This window comes from Pinus tabuliformis, chromosome 4_2 (assembly GCF_031772625.1).
Source record: "Pinus tabuliformis cultivar Carrire ecotype Pingquan chromosome 4_2, CPIR1, whole genome shotgun sequence".
Classification (NCBI taxonomy): domain Eukaryota; kingdom Viridiplantae; phylum Streptophyta; class Pinopsida; order Pinales; family Pinaceae; genus Pinus; species Pinus tabuliformis.
In genome coordinates, this window is record NC_142304.1 from 685,744,144 (window position 1) to 685,771,452 (window position 27,309).

A 27,309-nucleotide genomic window follows, 5' to 3' on the forward strand; every position below is an offset into this window, starting at 1 on the left:
TACCAGGACTGTGTAAAAGGAAGTCTGGATTGGCTGCTAGATCTACAAAATGCACAATCCAGTTGGGTAGTTGGCTGTTGGGATTGCACAATGCGTGATTCCAGCTGGGAAAGACTATTGGCCCAAGGACAAATTTGCACAAATTTTTGGGCCAAACAGCCACTGACCTCTAAAAATGCACAATTTAGTCTAGGAGGCTAATGATGGGCTAGAATGCACAAATCTAGAGAGGAAGGTGAGCATTCCTTCTCCAGATTCCGCAATGCAGCCTTGGTGAAGGTAGTGACCGAGCCAAGGTTGGCCCGACTTGCTAATGGGCATCTGAAAGCAAGTAAGTTGATGAAATGCATGGTGACACTAAGTGATAGCAGAAGTGATAAACAATGCATGAAAAACATGAATGGAAGATTTATTGAATAGATTAACATGCATGTGGGTGAGGCCATTCGCTAGTTGGGCGAACGTCCATGCAAAACAGTTTCCTGCTTGAAACAATAGTGAGATAGCAACAAAAATTGCAATAGGATAGGAAAAGCTAGAATACATGTAAATGATAGTAGACATTCAATGAATCAAGCAAACAACACTCCCATAAGTGAATACACAAAAAGCAACAGAAATGCTGAAAAAGACAAGTTGAGGCCACTTACTCGTGAATAGCTGAGCCGGATGTGTCCAAGAGTCCTGGATGTGTTGTGGGTTGTCAAAGTTATGAGATTGATGTGAATGAATGAGCTCTGATGCGTCGAATAAATAAGTTTTGTCTCAAGACACACATGCAACAAATCTGGGAAAAAGCTACACTTGGAGGGAAACTTCTAAAACAACTTTGCATGTAACCTCGACTGCTAAAAATAGCTCCCTGAATCATGGGATTCCTTTTGCATGTTATCTCTTTCTATTATGGGAAGATCAAGTCATGCATGCATGCAAGTCAAGTTTCCTTGCTCAGGGGTGGAACTAGTCAGCCAGACTGTTGATGCATGCTAGTGATCAACTCGTTAGGAAAAATGTGCATTCCTGACTGTAAGCTGGGCCAACTGCCCAAGGGAATTGTGCAATTTCTGGGCAGAGAAGTTGACTGTTGCATATTTTTATGCAAATCCTAAGCTGAACAACCTGTTGTGGGGAAAAATTGCATGAATACTACTGGGAGGGTTGGCTGGCAAGATTGCGCAATCCTAGAGACCAGCAGGCTATCAGAGAGGATTGCGCAATTCCTAGAGGGAAGGCTGGTTTCCCTCCAAAAATGTGCAATTTTCAAGGGGCATATGCTCAGCTCGTAGTTAGACCAAGTCAGGGTAAGTAGCCTATGAGGGGAATGGATCAACTGTGATCGACAGGGTGCCCTTGTGGGAGGAAAACGCTAAAGCTTGAGTACTTGACGTAGAAAAACAAAGTGTTGCGTAAGGTTGGTAGGGGAGGCTCCAAAACAAGCTAAGGAAAAATTTTGGAGGGTGGTTGTAACCACTACAACAGGGAGGTAGAGGATCATGGAAGGCTAGCTGAATGGTGGACTACAATTCACGTGACTCTCCCTACATATCAGATGAAAAATGTGCAAAAACGTACTCCCTTGACATAACAGATACATTGAGAAGTTTGAAAGTAGAAATCAAAAATTGCAAAGTAGACAATAGCAGGTTGATCGAGGCACAAGAAATAATTGTTGTGGCATAGGAAATGTAAGCTAAAGTTAATGCGGTGATACTTCAGAGTTTATCATATTTACAAAGATAGGGACAACTTAGGATCAGTCATGGACAGGAGGAAAGGACTAATGGGGCATATGATAGCATGTTTAAAAAGTTTGATAGATTTGATAGGCTGGACAAAGAGGACACAGTCAGAGGTGGAAGATTCTTGGATACACTTAATAGGAGGGGTAATGATCAAGGGTTCTATTATAGTTCTGGTTCAAAGAGATATCATTGTCATCATCACCATCATCCTTATAGGAGTAGCGAGAAGTAGTATTTTGCAAAAGAGTTTAAGAAACCAAAGCCTCCTACATTTGATGGAGAAATGAAGAAGTCACAAGATGCAAAATCCTAGTTGCTTGGGATGAATAAGTTCTTCAAATTAAATGATTACTCAGAGAATATGAAAGCCAAAATAGCTACCTTTAGTCTTAAAGGAAAAGAAGACATCTAGTGGGAAGATGTGAAGAATCTTAGAGACATTCGGGAAGAGGAGCCAACTTGGAGGGAGTTTGAGAGACTTTTTAGGAAGAAGTATCTATCCGCAAGATATTATGATGATAGGGTAAAGGAATTCTATGAGTTGAAGATGGTTTGTATGACCAATGAGGAGTATACTAGAAAATTCTTGGATCTGTTGAGATATTTGCCTTATCTTAAGGATGATAAAGAAAAGATTCAAAGATTCATTAGTGGGTGTTGAGATTGCAACAAGATGATGGAGCTTAGTGAAAAGAGTCGCCTTCACTAAGTGGGCCCGTAGGCTATTTTTGGCGCAAGTCTATTTTTAGACATATGGATCATGTCTATGTTTATGGATGATTGATCAAGTTGGGAAAAATAGATGGACTTCTATTTTTGATGAAAGTGTGAGTGATCACAGTGTGAGTGATCAAAGTCTATTTTTAGACTGGCTGTCAAAAAATAGAAAAGTCAAATATTATTATCTCACAATAATATTTGGACTATAAACTTGATCTTATTCTCTTGGAGCACTTCAGTTTGAGCTACAGAGGTGGCACATGCAGCTGTCAGAAGGAAATACGCTTTTCTTATGAGTCAATTGAGTTGTTGCATGCATGACTTCAGTTAGAACTCAAGTGAGTTGAGTTTAGTGGACTGGAGGTACAGTTGATGGAGTTGTGTTCAGTTTGACTTAGTTAAACTAGTTGTAGTTAGTCTAACTGCAGATAGACTAATGATGAGTTGTTAAACTAATTATTAACTCATAATACAACTAAAGAATACATCAGTTAACTCAGTTGCATGTCAGTGCATGTTCAGTTCAACAGGGACAAGTGGTAGAGAATCAGATTGCTATCAGTTGTGACTATAGTTGTGCATCAGATCTTGCACAATCAAGGGATTGAGTATGACAATGAGTTTGCTCACGTATTTGGCCCACATTTTAGCCTTTTCTCACGTCCACAAAGAGTGAGTGACTATTTTGCAGGTGAAAATCGAGTTTGGTGAGCCATTCTCATCAGTTCTTGAGCAGGTATTGAGCAGTGGAGGCAGGCAAGCAGTGGAAGAGATTTGGAGATCAGATCTGAGCTGTATTGTGTGTAACAGAGGTGGAGATACTTGTGAGAAGTATTATGTTGTGTAATGTTACATGACTCAATCATTAATATACAGATAGTGTGGGGTTTTTAGCGAGATGCTTTCCCCGTGATACATACTGTGTTAATGTGTGAATGCTCTTGATGTTTTATTGTTATTGATGCTGCTATATTCTTGATCAACGTAGAGGAGATTATGTATTATACATGTTCCGCTTATAATTGTATGATCAGGATAATCTCTGTGAATATGTGTTAAATTATTCAAAATTTCTACATGGTATCGGAGCTAGATAATTGTAGAAAAAATTTCTACATGGTATCAGAGCAGCTTGATTTGTAGAAGAGATTTTTACAGGATATCAAGCGAGGGTTGATCGGAAGCAGTTGAGTTGGTTGCTGGTGGAATTCGAATTTGCAGCAGTGTTTTCTTGGTGACAACGCAGCAATGTCTTTCAACGGATTGCGATTGGAGTATGCTCTTGAGGGCAGCTCAAACTATATTACATGGAAGGACAGGATGGAGGCAGTATTGGATGATAACGGGCTGAAGGAATTCATAGATACGGATATCCCAAAGCCTACTGATGCTACTCAAGCTGATGCTTGGCAAAAGAAGATCGCAAAATGTCGAAGAATTCTGTTGGAGGGCGTGAAGGATCACATTGTGTCCAGCCTCCATGGAAAGGCTACTCCATATTTGATGTGGAAATCATTAACAGAATTATTCCAAAGCAAGAGCGATCAGAGGAAGCTAGCGCTCAAAGTTAAACTCAGAAACATCAAATGCGAGAAGGGAGACAGTATTCCCAAGTATCTCACGAAGTTCACTCAGTGTCGAGATGAGCTGGGAAGTGTGGGGGTTACTGTCGATGATGAGGACTTGGTGAGCTTGGCTCTCCTTGGTCTTCCGAAGAGTTGGCATTCCTATCAGGACTCTGTCAATGGTCGGGAGAAGTTGCCAGGATGGGAAAGACTATGGTCAGATCTTGTGCAGGAGGAGATCAGGCAGAGTACCAGGGACGGATCTTCGTCAAAGGGAGCTGATGAAGAGAATTGTGCTTTGGCTGCCAAAGCAAAGAAAGGGAAGAGCAAGAAAGCTTCTCAGTCTGGTGCGAAAGGCAAGAAGCAGGATATGTCCAAGGTGAAGTGTTTTCACTGTCACCAGCATGGACACTATGCCACAAATTGTCCGCAGAAGAAGAAGAACAAGCAAGCTGCTGGATCTGCAGGGGGAGAGGCTTTAGCTTCTCAGTTTGAGCTTGATTTTTCATTGATCACATGCTTGGTTTCAAGTGTGATGGGATCAGTGTGGTTTCTGGACAGTGGTGCGTCTTTTCACATGACGGGAGATAGAGATTTGTTCTCTGATCTGGAGGAGAAAGATCTTGGAGTGCACATCGAGATGGGCGATGATGGTAGATACAGTGCGACCGGTATCGGTACCATTTCCTTTGAGAGGGAGTCTGGTAAACCCTTTGTATTGAAGGAAGTCATGCATGTTCCAGGATTGAAGAAGAATCTCATCTCAGTGGCGATGTTAGAAGACAAGGGGTATGATGTTGTTTTCAGCGAGGGAAAGGCCTTCCTGCGCAGCAAGACAACTGGTGAGACCCGGAAGATAGGGGTTCGAGTGAGGAACCTTTATCAGTTGCATGTAGATGGATGCGCAACAATGGCAGGCAAGGCAGAAGGATTGGTGAGCCGGGATGATGGCGAGTTGTGGCACAGGAGATTGGGTCACCTTCACCATGGAGCCTTGAAGATACTGCAGCAGATCACTACAGGGCTTCCTAAAGGCACACTTGCGCAGTCAGATCAGTGCAAGGGGTGTACTTTGGGGAAGTTTGTGAAAGCCACCTTTCACGAGAAGGATAGTCGCGCCACAACGATCCTTGAGAGAATTCACACAGACGTGTGTGGACCTTTCTCAGTTGCTTCGACAGCAAAACACAGGTATTATGTGATTTTTGTTGATGATTTATCTCGTAAGTGCTGGATCTTCTTCATGCAGAAGAAGAGCGAGACATATTCAAAGTTCTGTGAATTCAAAGCACTGGTCGAGAAGGAGTCGGGGAAGAAGGTGAAGGCTCTTAGGAGCGATAATGGTGGTGAATACATCTCGGACGAGTTCAAGGATTTCTGCAAGGCAGAAGGGATTCGTAGAGAGCTCATAGCTCCCCATAACCCACAGCAGAACGGGGTAGCTGAGCGGAAGAACAGAACGATTGTGGGTGCTGCACGGGCAATGTTGCATGATCAGGGCCTACCCCTTCACTTGTGGGCGGAAGCATGCAATACAGCAGTTTATGTGCAGAACCGTTGTCCTCATAGGATACTTGGCATGAGTACACCCGAGGAGGCTTATTCTGGTAAGAAGCCTGATCTTTCTCATTTGAGGATTTTTGGTGCTAACGTTTACATGCATGTGACGAAGGATGCCAGAAAGAAGTTGGAGCCAACTGCAGAGGTTGGGATATTTGTGGGGTACACTGATACACCCCACAACTATCGTGTGTATTTGCTAGACAGTGGTAAAACTGTTGTGCAACGGGATATAAAATTTCAGGAGGAGAAAGCCATGAAGTGTTCGCTTGAGAGGGAGCTACACTTGCATGCAGATGAGGAGCTATTAGTTCCTAAGGATGAGCTTCAGGACGTGGATCAGCCACAGGACGAGGTTCATGGAGTGGAAGAGACCACTCATGCAGCGCCAACCATCAGAGGGCGAAAGCGCTTGACAGAAGCTGAGCGACTGGCTCAAGATGCAGAGAAAGTTGTAGGACCACCTACAGCCCAACGCAGGCAGAGACAGTCACTTGATCGGTACACTGGATACATGGCTCTTATGAGCAAGTGAGTTGTGACTGAGCCATCCTCTTTCGAGGAAGCTGTGGAGGATCCCGCATGGGTAGATGCCATGGTGGAAGAGTATGATTCTATTGTCAGAAACAGTGCATGGGAGATTGTTCCTAGACCGGAAGGGAAATCAGTGGTGGGTTCGAGATGGATCTACAAAGTTAAGCAGGCAGCTGACGGGAGTGTGGAGAAGTACAAGGCAAGATTTGTTGCCCGAGACTTTTCACAGATTGAGGGGATCGATTATGAGGAGACCTTTGCACCTGTCGCAAGGTATTCTTCCATACGGACGATTCTTGCTCTCTCAGCGCAGATGGGATGGCACATTCATCAGATGGATGTGAAGACTGCGTTCCTCAACGGAGTCATTGAGGAGGAGGTGTACATTGAGCAACCCGAAGGCTTTGAAGTCTTCAGCAGCGAGTCGCATGTGTGCAAGCTCAAGAGAGCGTTGTATGGGTTGAAGCAAGCACCACGTGCTTGGTACACACGGATAGACAGCTATTTCACAGGACTTGGATTCTCCAAGAGCGAGGCGGATCCGAACCTATACCAGATTGTGGTGGAGGGTAAGTTGCTTATCATTGTACTATATGTTGATGATTTGATTCTAATGGGTGATGAGCTGTTGATACTGTCATGCAAGAAGGATCTTGCTACAGAGTTTGAGATGAAGGACTTGGGCCTCCTTCACTATTTCCTAGGATTGGAAATATGGCAGCGCAGTGGTGGACTGTTTGTTTCTCAGGGCAAGTATGCTCGGGAGATACTGGAGAAGTTCAACATGCATGGCTGCAAGCCTGTTGATACTCCTCTTCCTGGAGGTTGGAGGAAGGAGGATGCCACTTCGGGAGAAGAAGTGGATGCCACTGTTTATCGACAGTTGGTGGGGTCGCTGATGTATTTGGTCAATACACGACCTGATATATGCTATGCAGTTAACCAGCTTTCACAAGCTATGGTTAAGCCTACCAAGCTCTTTTGGAAGGCGGGCAAGCATGTATTGTGCTACTTGAGAGGCACATCGGGATATGGTTTGTGGTACAGACAGGAGGATGAGGTGAAGCTATGTGGCTTCACGGATGCAGATTGGGCAGGGAGCCCAACAGACAGAAAGAGCACATCAGGAGGGGTCTTCAGTATCGGATCGACAGCAGTTTCTTGGTACAGCAGGAAGCAGAGATCCGTGGCACTCAGTTCAGCGGAGGCCGAGTATATGGCAGCAAGTTTGGCTGCATGCGAGGCTATATGGATGAGGAAGATCCTGGTTGGTTTGTTTGGTTCTCATTTAGATCCTACTGTGATTTACTGTGATAACCAGAGTTGCATTAAACTCTCGGCTAATCCTGTATTTCATGATAGATCTAAACATATTGACATCAGGTACCATCATATCAGAGATTGTGTGCAGCGGAGGATCATGTTACTTTCGTACATTCCAACGGAGGATCAGGATGCTGATATTCTGACGAAGGCTCTCACCAGGAGCAAATTCGAGTACCACCAAGGCAGGATAGGGGTTGCTGATAATCCATATCTTGTCGAGAGGGAGTGTTGAGATTGCAACAAGATGATGGAGCTTAGTGAAAAGAGTCGCCTTCACTAAGTGGGCCCGCAGGCTATTTTTGGCGCAAGTCTATTTTTAGACATATGGATCATGTCTATGTTTATGGATGATTGATCAAGTTGGGAAAAATAGATGGACTTCTATTTTTGATGAAAGTGTGAGTGATCACAGTGTGAGTGATCAAAGTCTATTTTTAGACTGGCTGTCAAAAAATAGAAAAGTCAAATATTATTATCTCACAATAATATTTGGACTATAAACTTGATCTTATTCTCTTGGAGCACTTTAGTTTGAGCTACAGAGGTGGCACATGCAGCTGTCAGAAGGAAATACGCTTTTCTTATGAGTCAGTTGAGTTGTTGCATGCATGACTTCAGTTAGAACTCAAGTGAGTTGAGTTTAGTGGACTGGAGGTACAGTTGATGGAGTTGTGTTCAGTTTGACTTAGTTAAACTAGTTGTAGTTAGTCTAACTGCAGATAGACTAATGATGAGTTGTTAAACTAATTATTAACTCATAATACAACTAAAGAATACATCAGTTAACTCATTTGCATGTCAGTGCATGTTCAGTTCAACAGGGACAAGTGGTAGAGAATCAGATTGCTATCAGTTGTGACTATAGTTGTGCATCAGATCTTGCACAATCAAGGGATTGAGTATGCCAATGAGTTTGCTCACGTATTTGGCCCACATTTTAGCCTTTTCTCACGTCCACAAAGAGTGAGTGACTATTTTGCAGGTGAAAATCGAGTTTGGTGAGCCATTCTCATCAGTTCTTGAGCAGGTATTGAGCAGTGGAGGCAGGCAAGCAGTGGAAGAGATTTGGAGATCAGATCTGAGCTGTATTGTGTGTAACAGAGGTGGAGATACTTGTGAGAAGTATTATGCTGTGTAATGTTACATGACTCAATCATTAATATACAGATAATGTGGGGTTTTTAGCGAGATTCTTTCCCCGTGATACATACTGTGTTAATGTGTGAATGCTCTTGATGTTTTATTGTTATTGATGCTGCTATATTCTTGATCAACGTAGAGGAGATTATGTATTATACATGTTCCGCTTATAATTGTATGATCAGGATAATCTCTGTGAATATGTGTTAAATTATTCAAAATTTCTACAGTGGGTTTCCAGATTTTACTTTAAGCGTTATTTTTATGGTTGTTTCTTAAGTCAAAAGGTGTGGAGATGAAACTTTATGGTGTGAAGACTCGACTCCAAAACACTAAAAATGTACCTAAGATGATAAACAATCCTTTTTATTCAATGAATTTCTAGCTAAAGAAAGAGTTGAGAATGCAATTGCTTGAAAAACAAATCTTTCCTTAACAAACAAACAAAAAAAAACCTTTTTTGTCTTTTTCAATAAACTCAAAAACGAGACTACTAATTATGCTCATGAAAAAATATCCCTTTCTTTTCAACATTCAAACACTACAAAAACAAATTCTTTTCAAAAGAGTTTTTTTTTTTTTTTAATTTCTAGAAAACACTCAAAACTATGAAAAATCTAATCTTGAGGTCTACAATTTCTAAAAACCTAATTGAAGTAAAAGCTTACAAAATTTCTTTTTGAGGACGTTTTACTTAGTCATTAAGCAAACTAAGGACTAATTCGTTCAGAATAACAAATTAATCAAAAAACACCCATCTTATGTTTTCTTTTCTAAAAATGAAATTCAAAACTCAAACAAGTTCTTTCAAAGTTTTGCAAAGAGAAAATGAGATGTACTCCTCACCAAAGGCAGATTTTACAAATCGGTCAGACTCACAAAGAAGCCCAGAAAAAACCAGGGTAATCAGAAGTTTCTTAGGCTTCTAAGCTCTGAGTTACTACAAAGACCAAACGAAAATCAAACCAGGCACGCAAAACTTCTAGAAATTCACCTAAAACCAAAATGCCAATGGAATTTACCTACAAGAAGTTTCTGACAAGACACATGCAGATATGGGCAGAGGCTAAAACACATAAACAAATCCTAAGCTTAATTGAATGAAAATATTTTAGGTTTTTTCAAATTTTTGATAGGGTCTGCAGGCTCCCAGTATAACTAGGTGCGATACCTCTCTGTGTAGTAAAGCAACAGTGCGAGGATGTCCACACTGTGTTACAAACAGAATGTACGGTCCTCTTTCAAAAGCGTGAAAAACAAAATCAATTCAAAATCTAAAGAAACTACCCAATCCCACACACATCAAGCAAAAACCAAAAACAGAGAAAATGTTTCTCAAGTCATAGTAAAAGTAATGGCAAAAAACCAAAATTCAAGTCCCTAGCAATCTTTTTATTTCTAGGGCTCTTTATCACAAACATAGCTTAGGCTAGTATCTTGGAGTAGGGAGTAATTAACTCTCCAAGATAGTTAAAACAAACAAGTAGCTATATCTTGCGGTAGGAGATAAATTCCAATTGTTACATCTATGCTCTGGGAAGCTCCTCTTATAGGAGTCAAGCACGAGATCATATCCGAACTAGTGGGGTAATCAATCCTTCCTCATTGGGAACGATAGAAGATATACATGTATTAAAAACGGTAAACCTCAAATTAACCATTGTCAAGGAGCCTGGGGTCACGTGTTGGTAAACCTTGGATTATGTCAAGGAGCCTTCAAGGGGATTGAGCTTTGCTACTCTGCCCTTGCGTGTGTATCGGATCACAGACTGCTCCCCTAGGTATATTTGTTTCTATTGGTAACCATAGTGACCATAATCTATAGTATTCTTTCCTAAGGTGACGGTCGAGGGAAGATCCCACTGTACCTGGAGCAGACGTCGACTAGACTCACTTGGACTGTCTAGGGGGTTCTCTTCACTCGAGACGGTTTAGTGGAGAAACTTGTGCCAATCTGTTTCATTAAGCAGGTTGTCGGGGTAACTGTTCCAACCGCCATTTCTGTATTGAATTCTGCGATGTTGGATTTCATCACCAACTAGTGTTTTCGGTACGGAAAGTTACTGTTTGTGTGTGGTTTGAACTCCTAGATTCTTTAGGCGTGTGATTCAAATTGTTTGGTTCTTTAGAGACTTTAGGTGGTTTTATTGAGATTTTTCTTTGTTTGCGTGTGAAGTAATTAAAATATTTAATCGTGGCTGAATTACCAAGACAGTCCCGTAGACTTCGGGGGCAACCTCCTGAGTATTCACCAAGCCAGCTTGAAGGGCTACGAGCTCTTGTAACTCCTAGTGATAGTAGAGTTGGGTCACCAGAAGAAGGAGAATATTCTTTAGTTGTTCATCCTGATTATCAAGTTCAAGCAACAGAGTATATTACTGAACCAAATTCATTTTCTGAAGTTACTAGTAGTGTTTCTTCTACTAGTGAATTAGCCGAAGAACCTGAAATTTCTAAGCCTGAAACTGAACCTACTACTACTCCATCATCATGATTTGCCTCTCCAACTTCTAGTGGTCCTGGTTCACCCAAGGTAGGAAGAATCATTACCCAAAATCTTCCTTCTAGACGTTGCTATTGAAGAACTTGTCACTCCGGAAGAAGGTATATCTATCCCTGAAAATCAACCAACTATAGAACTTAGGGAGCATGAATTAATCTTTTACAGTCCACCTAGGAGGGATGCTTGGTATCTTTCATTAACCAACTTTTTAGAAAACCCGGGTCTAATTTTTTCGCCACCTCGCATTCCTTTTCATCCAACGCCTAGAGGTTATTATCCTCCTTTGAATATGTCGAGACAGTCATCCATGTTTTCTCAATCTCCAAAAACATTTTTATATGGCGGTCCTTCTGTTCCTTCTGGGTATCAGTCACTTACTGGTACTTTTTCAGGAGCATCTCCTCAACCTGTTGAACAAGGGTTATTAATTGCTAATAACAGAACTAAATCGTTGAGTGTAGAAGACATTCTTATGATGTCAGGTACCATTCCAAATCCGCAGCCTCAAGGTAGTCAGTTACCACCTGGGGGGCAACCTCAAGGTACCCAGTTACCACCTGGGGGGCAACCTCAAGGACAGTACATACCTTCGGGACAGTACATTCCTCAAGGTCAACCCTAGACTCAGTATGTACCTCAAGGTCAACCCTAGTATCAATATGTACCTCAAGGTCAACCCCAGTTTCAGTACGTGCCTCAAGGTTATCAACCTTAAGGTCAGTACCCAACCCAAGGTTTCCAACCACCTTCAGGTCAATCATTTGTCCAAGGAGCTGGAAATGTACCTTTGAACTATCAACCCTACCCTCAACCCAGTTATGGTCCTAAATATGCTCAACCTTCTATGGGTCCATACCCAGGAATGAACATGGTGTGGGATCCATCTCAATCTCAACAGATCTTGCCACCTAATGTGTAGTTGTCATCTCAATTTGGACAACCTTTAGTTTCTGGTTCAACCCAACAACCTGTCCAGCCTACTATTCAAACTTCTGCACTTGGTGTAGTTTCTTAGCCTGGGCCTAGTTCTCCTCGAACTCCGCGTCAAACGACTGCTGCAACATCTGTTCAATCTACCCCACCTACTTCTGGAGTATTGGAAGCTCCAGTTTCTACTGTTCCTACATCAATTCATCAAGAATCTTTACCTCAGTCTGGACCTACAATTCAGACTTCGGTTCAGATGCCTGCAGGACAACCTGGTCCAAGTACGGTTGTCACAAGTCAACCTCAATTTACTTATCAACCATACGAGGGACAATACCAATTCGATCCTACTGTTCAGAACCCAGTCTATCAATATCAACCATACCCTGGATATACTTATCAGCAACCTCAACAACCCTAGTACGGTCCGGTTAATCCTGGTTTTCCGGGAGGATATAATATCCCAAATGCAATTCCAATCCCAAGTTATCCCAGATATCGTCCTCCTGGGGCTGGTCTTATGACCCAGGGTTTTCGACACCCTAATCGTCAGTTACCATTCATTGCAACTTTGGACTTGCCTGATTTTTCGCGCCTTACGAACGATCCAATTAATTATCTTCCCTTTTGGCCGCCAATGCCGAATAAGTTGCCCAGTGATATCCCAAAGTTTGAAGGTAAATCAGGAGAGGATCCGTCAAACCATGTGATGACTTATCACCTTTGGTGTGTGTCTAACTCCATTACAGATGATTCAATTTGTTTACGTCTTTTTCAACGCACTCTGATTGGTCTTGTGGCCAAGTGGTACATCGAGTTACCACGAGCCTCTTTTTATAACTGTAGTCAGCTAGCTACTTCATTTTTAACTCATTTTTAGTTGCCTGTCAAATATGACAATGGCACGGAATTATTAACTTCATTAAAACAGTCAATGTCCACTTATATTTCAGATCACATTCATGAATGGAGATGTCGACGGCGTTTAGTGAAAGTTTTTATTCTGGATCAAATCTTAGCAGAATGGTTTGTTAAATCATTATTACCTAAAACCACTGAGGATGTAGCTAAGGCAGGAGTTGTTACTGAAGAGCAAGTAATTGCTCAAGCTCAGTACCTTGACCTTGTTTATACGCAGTCAGGTACTTTACACGAAAAAGTCGCCAACCTTCCGAAACAAAATCAAATAACTGCAACTCCTTCAAGGTCTTGTTAGCTTTGCTATGCAAAAGGATCAAAAAAGGATTCAAAATGCTTTCAAAGGCTGCAAAAATGCTTATGATCATGCCCAAAATCCATGTTTTCTGTTCAAATCATCAAATTATGGCAAAAAGCTACCCACCGATCAAAGAAGTTGCAAGAGAAAAGCCCTTTGGAGGGCAGAATTACACTATCGGGAGGCGAAAATACCCAAAAAACCATATAAAATTCAAAAGCACACGCTGGAGGATTAGCATTAATCTCAGTCGTTGGATCTGGCCGATCAACAGTCCAGATCGCGTCGGCATATCACAGATCGGGGGATGGCAGTGGCAGCGACATGATATACTTGCCGATGAGCGATCGCCGATATCAATATCGACATATTGCTATCGGCGATAACAAAGGGGCGGGCTTTAACATATGTTATGTTGCGATGCGATGGGTCGGACCCGATGGTTTATGGGTCATTTTTCATAAAATTTCAAGTCCGCGCTGGGCCTTTTTCGTTGGTTTTGGGCGCATTTTCTTTGTTAAAGGAAATATAAAGAAATGCAAAGGATGCCTGGTGGGTGCGATTGCGATGGGTTTTCGGATCCGAAAGGGTTCTAAAACATAATATATACATGATTCAGGTCCACCAAAAGCAAATTTCCCATGTTTGCAGCAGTGTTATGTGTTTCCAATTATAAGGAAAACCGCCAACCTTATCGGACTGCTTTTGCTCGGCAAAGTGGTTTTCGTACAAGCGAGCCTGATGCAATAGAACAGTGCCACGCGTCCTCTGTACGATTCCAAAATAACCTCTCTATCGAGACATAAAGGACAGTCAAGAAAGGGCTCCCGATATGCACCCCAACCGTTCGATTTCTTGAGGGCAGATCAACGGTTGACGGACAGCAACCAGCCTGTAGCAAATAAATGTCATGTGGAGTAAAAGTTTGGTTGACCAACGTAACAGAGTGATGGGCGGGAATGAACAGAGTGGCAGCATTTCACTGTTTTAAAGCCAAGCAGTCATGATTGAGTCGTCTTAATGATTCAACAGCCGCCATTAATTAAAAGTATGGCCGAGGAGGAAGCGGGACATCTTTTATCTTATCAGTGCATTCAATGGTTATGGTTCCTTTGGTATTTCACGCCACCTGCTCAAAGGAGGACTGCAGAGCAACAGAGGGGTCAAATCCATTTACAGCACAGCCATATTTGTATCAACAGCCCCATTTCTGAATGTAAATGTGGTTGGTGGCCATTTATGGGCTCCTCCACGCATAGCTAACAGAGAGATGGTGTAATGAGACACCATATATACTGAAAAAACAGTTGTAATCAGTTGGATGAGTGTTTGATGAATGAAAGCTTTGTTGTTGCCTTTAACTTCTGGAGACTGTAAATGCTATGAGGCCTGCAGCTTTTGGTCTTGATTTTCAACTAATACAAGCTTCTTTTGCTGTCACCTGCTCACTTTCCACTTCTTTTTCTTGCTCTAGGCTATGTCTGCTTGCATTTATTTGATGTGTTGTGAATGTTTGATATCAGAGGGGCTATCATCCCACCTCTGTATTATAGTTTAATAGTTCATTAGAATTGCTTGCAGATTGCTGTTGTTTTAATATCAGGGAGCTGTCATCTTATCTGTATATTAAACAACAGTTTTGCAGATCTTATAACTGGTTGCAGCTAGCCATCACAGAGTCCTGTGCATCTGCTGGTGTAATTAGTCTTCTCTATCATCACCTTTACCTTAAACTGTGAGTAGCTGGTAGTCGAAAGCCTTGTAGTTTGGGGGTCTTCACCCATGTCTGGGGTAAATCATAGTAGGAGTGGTCATCTGGCTTAAATGTGCAGCATTTCTTCATTTATCCATCATCTTATCCAACCATAATAGTTGAATTTTTAATGTTCCTGAGCATCACTGAGTTATAACCTAGGTGAGTTTCTTGGGGTGATAACATTAATTGGTGCCATTGCCGGGGAGAGAGGAGAATTGGAGCTCAAGCTTCCCTGGGAGAACGACATAGTTTCAAGCTTTGACGACAGACAAGGTTTGAATACAGTATTGGTTGTAATCTTCTGTCTGGAGACTCCATTGGTGGAAGACCATCCTTTGGTGACTCCACTTTGAAGTTCTGGCTCAGTTTGTGAGGCATACTAGAAGAAATCCGCAGAAATATCCAGCTGAACCATTGCATGACCTTGAGAAAGTTGTTAAATCGAAGAAATCATCACAGAAAGGGGCATCAGGATTAGGTAAGCCTAAAAACTCCAATTTATCTCTGAAAGATGAGTTTATAATTAAAAAATTACAGCTTGAAGTCTTAGAGCCTAGCACTAATAATAAATAAATTCCTTCAGAGATTAGTTCAGCCCCTTGTGCAGTTAGTTCCCCTTTGAATCTAAGTCCAAAGAAAGCTTCCCATACTGTCCAAAACATCCCAATATCTTTCCCATCCATTACATTATTTCATACTGCTCCATCTGTTAGTATTCTTCCACATATTCCAAACATGGCAGGACAGCAAGCACCTACTAGGATTGAGAGGATTGTTGCTGCTAGATATGGACCTTTGGTATTGCCTATGCCTTTAAATGCTATGCCTACAGGAGAATATCAAAAATATATGCCCAAATTCACTGGAACAGAGGGAGTGACAGCAGAAGAACATATTGAAGCTTTTTACAGTTATGCTGATAATTTAGATATAAGTGAGAATGATGTATGGATGAGAGTTTTGTCCAGAGCCTTGATGGAGAGGCTAGGAAGTGGTTTAGAGAATTACCCCAAAGATCTATAACAGATATTGAAGCATTATATGAGGCATTTTTGAAGCAATGGGGAGATAAGAAGGACTTATTATATTATCATACTGAGTTTGGAAACTTGAAAAGAGAAAAGGGTGAGTCTTTGCATGACTTCAATAAGAAATTTAATAAGATGTATAGTAAGATACCATCTGAGGTAAAGCCTACCCCCACCACCGCCAAGCTCACATATGCTAATGCTTTTGACCCTGATTTATGCTTACTGTTGAGAGAAAGAAGATGTGCTATTTTGAATGATATGCAAGAAGCAACCCTGGAGGTGGAATCCAATATTATGGTAGCATAGAAGTTGAAAAGTCAAATTGATAGAAGAAAGCTTAGAGAGGAGGCTTCTTCTTCCCATGTTTCAACTTCAGAGCCTAAATTAGACAAAATGACGAAGATGATAGAGTCATTGGCTGCTGAAGTTTCAAAGCTAAAAGTAGAGCAGGCTTCAGGCAAAACAAGACAGCAAAACACGTTTGCTCCAAGAAACCCAAACCCATTCAGAAAAGAAAATGATCAGCTGAAAATCATGCAAAGAGGTGAACAAGCCAAAGAAGATCATAAGGTTAGAGCTCCTATTCAAAATGCAGTCATGGAAGGGGAGCAATTTGAAGAAGAGGAGGATGAAATTCACTGCATGGAAGACAAAGGCAGCGCTGCATTTTTAACATTGGCCGAATATGAAAAGTCATTTCTACAAGAGCAAAATAGTCAGAGGTGTGACAATGGTGTTGTTCTGCAATCTGGTGAGTAGCAACAAAGATATAATCTAAGATCCAATGCAAAGAATGTCAAAGAAAATGTTGCACAAGAAGTAGCTGCTCAAACAATGCCACAGAATAGTAGGCAAAGAATACCAGCAGTTGATCTTATCACCCTCAAAGCTCCAGTTCAAGAGGTAAAAACTGCTGATAAAGTATCCTCTTCTTTTAGTTTTGAGTCAGAAATTCAGAAATTGAAAATATCCATGCCTCTGGCTGAATTGGTGAAGAGTGAATTATTCAGAAAACCCATCCTTGAGGCCCTTGAACTAGAATCTAAACAAACCTCTATTGACTCTGTCAATTTGCAAGATGACAAGCCTCCTATTGTGCTTAGCCCCATGATTGAACCTGCTGATAATAGTTCTCCATCTTTCTATGTTTCATTAACTATCCATGATAAAATCCTCCACAATTGCCTGCTAGACACAGGGGCCAGCCACAATCTAATGCCTAAAACTGTCATGGAAGAGTTAGGCCTTGATATCACTAGACCTTATCATGATTTGTTCTCTTTTGATTCAAGGAAGGTAAAATGCCTTGGATTAATTAAGGATCTGGCCATTACCTTAACCCAGCTGCCCATGAAAAGTATGATGATGGATATAGTGGTGGCTGATGTTCCTCCGAAGTTTGGTATGTTGTTGTCTAGAGGATGGATGAAGAGACTAGGTGAGACATTGCAAAATGATCTATCTTATGCAATTGTTCCAGTGTTTGGAGGAGAAAGAAAGAGATTATATAGAGAAGCACAGCTGGCATATATCATTAGTGATGAGAAGAATCCTACAAACCATCCCATTTATGTAGTGGACACTGATTTTGGAGCATGCATTCTCCAAATAGAAGAATCTCAGAAGGCTGCATTGCAAATCAGGAAACCAATAGACCAGGCTGAGCATGATACAGATGGTCAGATTTGGGAGATGTTCTTTGTTGGAGCATGTACCAAGGAGACTGCAGGAGCAGGGGTGGTGCTAGTATCTCCACAACAAGAAACAATTCAGTTGTCTCTAAAGCTGGTTTTTCAGGTGACAAACAACATAGAAGAATAGGAAGCACTGTTGTTGGGCCTTCATGAAGCCAAAGATAGAGGAATAAAAAATCTGAAGGTGTTTGGAGATGCTGATCTGATAATTCAGCAAGTAAATAAAACATTCCAAGCAAAGCATCCAAGGATCAAAGCTTATAGAGATGAGGTATGGAGAGTCAAAGAGTTCTTTGATTTTTTCTGCATTTCATGTATTCCTAGAGCCCAAAATCAGCTTGCTGATTCCCTTGCTGTCTCTACTAGTTTGTTCGTCCCTCCATCGCCTCCCAAACTAGTTTATGAGGTACAAATGAAGTATAGACCCTCTGTGCCTGATGATGATGATGAGTTAAATAGGTTCCTTCAAGTCATCGATGAGTTCTCTGAAATGCAAATTGACCAAAATAATGATGCTTTGTTAGAAGATCCCAAGTCCTAGCTTAGAAATAATATTGGCAAGAATAGCATAGTCCAGCTTCCTAGTAACCATATCCCTAAGGGTCTAATTCCTCTTGAGAGATTGTTTGATCACAATGATGTGCCTTACAAAGCTGTCCAAAAAGGAGATCAGTCTGCAGTTTGCCAGCATAATATAGGAGGTCCAAGTCAGCCCAAATTCATAAATCGGTCCACTAATCTATCTGCTGATCATAGTGCTGAATATTGCAAACTAATGAGGCAATTTGCTGATGTGTTTGCTTGGGAGTACAATGATTTGAAAACATATGACAGGAATATAATTCAACACAAAATTCCACTTGAGAAAGACACTATTCCTTTCAAACAGAAGCTAAGACCAATGAATCCTATGCTCCTTCCTCTGGTTGAGAAAGAAATTAAAAATTTGCTGGCTACTAAAATTATAGTGCCTCTCAGATTTCTAAATGGGTGGCCAATCTGGTTGTTGTGAGGAAGAAGAATGGAGAAATCAGACTGTGCGTTGATTTCAAGAATCTAAATAAATGCTCTAAAAAGGATAATTATCCCCTGCCAAAAATGGAGCATTTGCTACAGCAGGTCTCAGGTGCCAAAGTAATGTCTTTTATAGATGGATTTTCAAGCTTTAATCAAATCGTTGTGCATCCAGATGATCAAGAGAAGACAACATTCACCACTCCTTGGGGCACGTCCATGTATGCAAAAATTCCATTTGGGCTGATGAATGTTGGAGCCACCTTTCAGCGCGCTATGGATATTGCTTTTGTGGGTGTGTTGTGCTCTACAACAACCTCGCATTTCATATCATTTTTATTTACAAAATTATCAAATGAAATGGGTCCCTTTAGAAGTTAATTGGTATCAATATTGTATTGTTCAAAAAGGTCCGATAACCAAATGAAAACATTATATAAAAACCTTTTGAAAAACCCATTTCAATCAAATAAAACAATCTTTTATCATTGCGATAAAGCGATCGCAAGATCGCATATCGCAATGACATAGAGAACACAAATAAGTGACATATTGGTTTCCGCCGATGCGATATCGCTATCGGCTATCGGCGATACTCTATACGCAGTCTTAAAGCACCCCAAGCCTTTCACCCCGATGCGATGCGATATCGCAATCGGCAATCGGCAATATCCTATGCACATTGTTAAGGCGCCCAGGTGATGCAGCCCGATGCGATGCGATATCGCAATCGGCAAATCGGCGATATGCTGTCCATGTCATATATAATCCCTATTCTCTCGACGCGATGCGATATCGACTATCGGCGATCGGGGGTTTTAAATGGTGTCAATACAAGAGGTTAAAGCTCTCCCCGATGGCCGATTGCGATAAAGCGCAGTTTTCAAAAAAGCCGTTAAATGGAGGGATATTATGATCGAATCATATTTAAAGCTTAATCTGTTAAGCAATGATGCACCTGCGCCCAACCGCCAAAACATCCATAGCACGCTTAAACGGGTCATTCGGCCGAATAATGATATAATGGGCATTTAAGGATTGGCAGGTTTTAAACGGCCATTTAATGTAATTGTAAGATCTTCCCATGGATTGTATCCATGGCCATTTTTAGAGTTAATCTCTCAGCACGCTTTGATCAATATATCTTTCCCATATTGGATTTTCATTGTCATCTCTATGTGTTACGTGTATTTTCGCCTCTGTGCAGAATTCATCCAAAGGAGAAAGCTTAAGCAAAATGGGGAAGAAATCCAAGAAGACCACAGGCGCTTCCACAGCGCCAGCTGCAGGACAAGCTGTCGCTAACAAAAAGAAAGGATTGATTTCGGATACCACATGTTCTGGTCTCGGCAGAACTACTTGGCAGAGTACCTACAACTTGATCGAAATCGAAGAACCTAAAGTGACAACAGTAGAAGCTACTGCAGACTCTACTCGGAAATCTGAGGGTACTCTTAAGGACTTAGCTGACTCCTTCCTTCACCGGATAGCAGCTAGGGAACAAATTCTCCCATACACAGATGTAGTGCGGTGGGCAATTGAAGAAATCCCAATCCTGGATAGAACCTTCAGCACCAGAGACGGGAGAATTTTCGGGTCATTTAAAGCTGATGATTTGAGGCAAATGTATCATTTGCCTGAGCCAGAGAAGATATATAATAAGGCGTTCCTGGAGAAATTCGCAAACGAAAATGAAGTTGAATCCGAACCCATCCGGGATTGGAGACAAAATCCGACAAAGCACAAACATGAGTCTTTTGGTAAGTACTCAGTTGATTCCCTGGCTTCTCCTTATTGCTATGCTGGAATAATGATGTGTAGATTGTGGGGATTGCATGACTCTGCTAATTTCACTATAGAAATGGTCCCCTTAATGGAAGCTGCATGCAACAGTATAATAATGGATTGGGCCACTATTCTCTCAGATAAACTAGCCAAAGCTGTTCTTGAGTTTAGGAATAAGACTTCCATCTCTGAAAGGATAATTCCCCCATTCTATTACAGTGCATATATTTTAGATACATTGTGTTTCAATTTTGAATTTCCTGTGCTCGGCTGGAGGTGGACACCACAAGACCCCACGGCTATCCACATATACCATCAGAAACTATGGAAATCCTCTTACAAGCACCATCTGTACCAAGTCTGTAATGGCTTTATGGTGCCTATTTATTATTCTATTTTTGATAAACCCATTCCCAAGATTTCCTACCAAGCTGGGATTGATTTAACAGCGGTAGGGAGATGGTTTGGAGAGGAGAAATTCACTTATATAAGAGTTTTCGGTAGCCAAGCCGAACCTCATGTTCTCCCTTTATACATACTGGATAAACTGTTGGCAAGAGAAATCTCTTACCAGATTATTGCTGAGAGTGTTACACAGACTCTCAAGAAAAATAAGAAGCAGGGCTGGCCCTCTTTTCCCTTAAGGTGTGGTGTCTATACTCTGCATGATCTCAAACATGCAGAAAAGGAAGCCATGAAGATCAACTCATTAACTCTGGCGACTCTCCCAAATAGGCTATTTGATCCAAACAAAGTTGCCTATAATGCACTACAACAGGCCAAATTGTCAAAGTTTGATCATAAGGAAGATATGTTTGACGACCTGTTCTCTTCAACTGAGACAATAAATCAGGTTAAAGCATTCGCCAAAATGAAATATAATGATGAAGGGTTGACTGAATTTAATAAACTTAGAGAACAGAGGTTGCAAACTCTGCCTCTAGATCTACTAGCGACAACCCCAGCGACATCGTCAAGCGAGCCTGATCGACAACAGTCAAAGGAACCTCCAGTTATAACAAAAGAACAAGAGAAGCCACAGGAGGAAAATAAGAAGAAAGCATAGGAGGAAAAGCAGAGAAGAGAGAAAGAGGAAAAGCAGAAGAGAGAACAGGAGGAAAGGCAAAAGAAAGAGCAGGAAGAAGAGCAGAAGAGAGAGCAGGAAAAAGTGCGGAAGGAGACCCAAGCTGAAAAGGAAAAACAAACCACCATTGATGTCAATGTGGATACTCATATTGACCCTAAATTGCTCCAGGAATGGAAGCAATTTGATTCCATTATCAGTGGTTTGGAATGTTCAAAGGACTCAGACACTTCTAAGGTAACGGACACACAAGAAATCACTTCATCACAGGTTCTGAGTGGAACCAGCGGCCCACCCATTTCTAAAGAGGTAGAGATAATACCAAAGGACCCCTCCGACCAAATCATTTTGCAGATAGAAGATATTCCTCCCCTGGATGTCTTCTACAGCCCAAGGCATAAAGCGGTGGTTAAGCGACAAAGGAAAAGAAGAAGGACTGATCAACCTTCCCTTTTCCCAGAGCAAACTATCACGGGCAATGTGGTCTGGAAGGAGGAATTTGACCCCTCCGATGACCTGACAAAACTATCACAGTATGCAAGAGCTTATTCGGCAGCAACAATAGATAAGGCATCAGAGGTAAGCCTTTTACTAAAAACAAATGACCAAGAAATCTTTTCATTGCAGGCACAGTTAAATGAAGCGAAACAAAAAGCGGAGCAGGCAGAACAGCAGTTGTTGACGCAACAACAATTAAATAATCAACTAACTCAACAACTACAGGCATAGAAACAATGGGTCGATCAAAGCGCAATCCAGAAGCAAAAGGAATTGTCAGAAGCCTTAGCACAACTGAAGGTGGCGAATGAGAGAATGCTAAAATCAAAAGACGAGAAAATTGCTCAATTATCAGCACAAATTAAAAAGACAAAGGGCATTCCACAAGTGGCCGAATTCAGAACAGAAGCACTACAGATAAATACTACATTGATAGCTCAAATTAAGCTTCTATGTCAACAAATCGCCCAGGCAGAGCCCCTATGTGAGTTAACGGCATCCATAAGTAATAAAGTAGACAAGGCTAGGATTGAATTGGATCAGGCCGAAGAAACGATAGCTACATTTCTTGATTGGCAAGATATAGATCAAGGGTAAGCGGCTAATTTACCAAGAATACTGGAGTCATATAAAGATATACTCTTTACAGAATGGCAGTCCCAGTTAATGAAAGCTAAGAGGGCAGTTTCGAGATGCAAATTAACTTCAAGCAATCTGGTTGAATTAGTTAATAACACTCTCTACTTATCAAACATGATCTCCCAATGCACACCAGGAAAATTGACAACAACGAATACATTGGAGCAATCATGTTATCCAGATTTAGAGGAGAAAGGAAGGTTAATCGCTGGGATTAACAGTTTAACCTGCGACACATATTGGTTTTTCTTGGTAAAACCACACTCGCAGAGAGCCGCCCTCAAGTTCCTTACAGATTCAATCGGGTATATTATCCCCGATATTCAGGATGCCACATACATCGCCCAGCTCATCTCTTGCCTCAACAAACCACCCGAAGTGGAGCCAATGCTTGCTACAAGTCAGCTCAGATTTAAAGGCAAGCAGCCTACTTGACGATTCATGCCGCCGACTGCCAGATTGCTGAGGGAAAATATGATCAAAATTGATTGATACCAGTTTAGTAGGATTTCTGTTTCATAGATAGTTATCATAATTAGGTATTTATAGACCCTTTCATTGTTTTGGAAAGGATCGTAAAGTTTTGTACTTGACTTAAAGACTGAAGTCACACTATTGTGCTTCAGCCATATTCTTTTATAAAACTGGACCAGTTATTCTAAATTCAACATGGTAGCTTTTCTGCAAATGTGCACTATTGTCTTTGTTTGAAAGCATCTCTGCGTTGAAGGAAGAATCACAGATAGCGATTGATATTGGGAGTATTTTATCAGCTCATATGGTACTATTATCTATGTCTGATTCCATTCTTTTCATATGAATTGTTATCTGATTTCCTTTGCTATTATCAGATATATGTATGCATTTTAATAGCAGTTCTGTATTCTTTCCACTATTGGATGTTTATGGTATGCTTTTATTTTAATCATATATGTGTCGATGATATAAATGATGCGTGTAGTATTATTGTTTTAATCGCTTTGCTTAACTACTTAAGTAAAGTAATCATTGAATGAATTAATGTTTATGCCTGTCAGATGGAGTCATCTATATGCCTGTTTGAAAACATAGATCATCAAGCGCTACACTCAGAGAAATATAACCATTCCCGGGATTAGTAGTAGTTATTTTATTCTGTCAATAGATTAAGTTATTCGCCTATCATTGGATTAGTTAAACAATCATCCATTCATCCCATTTATCCATTATTGGGAAACTGGTCCCATTATCCCTAGTCGGAGCCACCATTCCAAACGGAAAAGGAGCTGTACTAAGGTCCAGACCGGGTGGTTATCCCCCAATGTTGTTGCAACGATTTTCGGGGCATCAACATTTTTGGCGCTAGAAGGAGGGCCTCAACTGTGAATGGCAAACAAACCCAAATCTGCAGGCCATTCTAAGAGTAATTCTCCCTCCATATCTCCTCGTTCTTCCCAATTGTATGCTGGTTCTCCAGTATCCAAATGAGAAGAAGAGGAATCAACTACCACTGCTCAAACCCATCATACTCCAGAACAATTAAGTCTTGAATCACCTGAAGTCCAGTCTCTTATCCACAAACTTCAGAGCTTCTCGATTTCACCACAGAAATCTGAGGTATCACAAAGCAGTGCGACTTCACAGTTCAATTTACCTCACCCTCTCACCAAACTTCAGAGCGAAAAGCTCGGTATTGAACCCACTGAGTTCCCTTTACCCAAAAGGAAAAAGGCAAAGAAATATACTGAAGGATCTGACAGTGAAGAGCTTTCATCCACATCCTCCATTGCATCTTCCCCTCTGCAAAGTCAGCCATCCACTCCCCCATTACATATTGTTGTTCATCAGGGATTAGGAGCTTCAACATCCCAACCTGCTCACTCCTCAACATTATTTCCTTCCCAGACATCTGGAATTCCAACATTAGTATCAACCATTGCTGTTATTACAATGGCAGATCCATGGACCAGGCCTGGTGCAGTCAACATGCCTGCACCATTGCATGCATTACCAGATGCTCCTGAAAAATGGCTACCTAAGTTTAACCCAGATGATGGGACCCAGGCTGAGGAACACATTAATAATTTCATGTTGGCAGTCAACTTGAAAGGAGTAACAGAACAAGATGTTGTTGTTAGACTTTTTCCATATACCTTGCAAGGATCAGCAGGATCCTGGTATTTTTCTTTACCTTCTAGTTCAATTACCAGTTGGAACACTTGCCAAGAGAAGTTTCTTACCAAATATGGAGATGATAGGTCTTTGGCTACCCTAATAAACGATCTCTCCAATCTGAGAATAGAGCATAGGGAACCAATTAAGGAATTTAATGCCCGCTTCAATAAACTCCTGAATAAAATCCCTACAACGTCCAAACCAAGTGAACAAATTCGAAGCGAATGGTATATCACCGCCCTACCTGCCAATATAGCCATTTTTGTAGATAGGACTGGGAAACCTACCTTAGCTGAAAACATGAGAGAAGCACTTGCTGTGGAAAAGCGCATTAATGCTCTAAAAAAGAAAGCTACTCTAGAAGACAGAAAAGCCAAAAAAGTCTCTTTCAAAGAGGACTCAAGAAAGAAAACCCCAAAAGACCCATACGACATGGAGGGTTTGCGAAAAGTCCTAAAAACTTTATCAAATGAAATGGTTGAAATAAAGAAATAGGTAGCCGAAACCTCAACCAAAAGACCCTTTAGGACTTATAAGAAAAATGAATCAAAGCCACCGAATGTCATATCTAATGCAGATTCAGAGCAAGAAGAAGAGGAAGAGGAAACAATATCACCAACTGATGATGAAGAATAAGTAGTAGAATGTCATGGAATGTGGGATTTTATACTCCCCAACTCCGATTCCGATAATGAAGAAGAAGCATTCCCGGTCACTACTAGGAGTAAAAGTACTTCCGAACCTGTTCAGGCGACATCAAAGAAAAGAAGTGCAGGTGCTGCTACAACCAAAGAAAAAATACCTGCAAAGAAATCACCTGCAGCCGTTCCCCAAAACCAGCCTTCAACTTCTAATATTCCTTCAACATCTAAAACATTGGTGGTATCTGATTCAATGGAGTACAATATTGTTTATGACATGAAGAAAACTAAAGCAAACATTACTATGTTTGAACTTAGTAAATTAAAGCATCAACAGAAATTGCTTCTCAAGGAATTGAATGATGTTCCCTCTGCACCTCTTCCCAGTGCTAAAGCTGCTAATGGTTCAGGCCAACCCCCTCCCGGTATGGTTGAAGCTACCGATTCAGTTTTGATTGGCGATAGATCAAATTCTCATACCCCACCTTTCCTATTGACCTATGAGATTTACAATAGAAACCTGCACAACTGTTTAATTGACTCAGGGGCATCCTCTAACATAATGCCAGCTTCAGTTTGTTCTAAAATGAACATTGAACCCCAGAAGTCTGCTATTCATATTGTACAGTTGGACAAGACCAAAGTATAGGTTTTAGGAGAAATTAATTCCGTAACTATTAGGTTATCTGCTGATCCCAAAATAGTACAGAGGATTGATATTCTAATAGCCGATATACCTGAATTTTACGGTTTAATTTTGAGTAGGGATTGGTCTGAAAAATTGCATGGGTATATTTCCACTGATTGGTCACATATGTGGCTTCCCTACAAGGGTAAGCCAAATCAAATAAGGATCGATCGGGAAAAACATATGACCCATACAGTTACAGAATTCGAACAAGAAAACCAGCCGGTAGCATTCAACAACAACATTTTGGGGAATTATTCATCAGAGTCATTCTTTGGCAACTTCGTTTCCCAACCCTCTCCGTTCTCAGTAAACCATTCTACATCTCAGATCGAAAATTTTTCACAAACAGATCGATCAAGATGTTTCAATGATACTGAGAAAACTGTAAATACAATTGTTAATACTTCTTTATTTTGGTCATTATATTTCGATGGGTCCAAATCTAGTGAGGGCTCAGGAGCAGGATGTATTTTGGTTAGTCCACAAGGGGAAAAGACAATGCTGTCCTGTAGGCTAGAATTTGAATGCACTAACAATACAGTTGAATATGGAGCCTTAGTCTAGGGACTATATAAAGCAATCGACCTTAAAGTGCAATATCTAAAAGTATTCGACGATTCTGAAATTATTGTTAAACAGGTGAGGAATGCAATCCATTGTCTTTCAAATCACCTCAAGCATTATCAATCACTAGTACAAGAACTTACCTTGCACTTTTCCGCATTCAACATTTCCTCCATCCCTAGGTCTCAAAACTCGGCAGCCGATCTCCTAGCCAATGTAGCTTCCAAGCTCCTACCTTCTGAAGACTACAGCCGAGATAGATTTTCCGTAGAATTTCTTTTTAGGCCCTCAGTTCCTGACAATGTCACTAATTGGAGAGTATTCAACCATGATGAGGATATTTTACAATTTCTAACTTCTGAAAAGTCCTATGACGATCAAATTATTGAGGAAAATGACCATGACCTACAAATGAAAGAAACCCCTCAGGAAAATTCAATCCCTAAGCCAGTGGTAAAGCTCGAGGATCTTTATGATATCAAAGATAGGTTTAAACCTGTAATTGATAAATCTTGGCACCGAGCA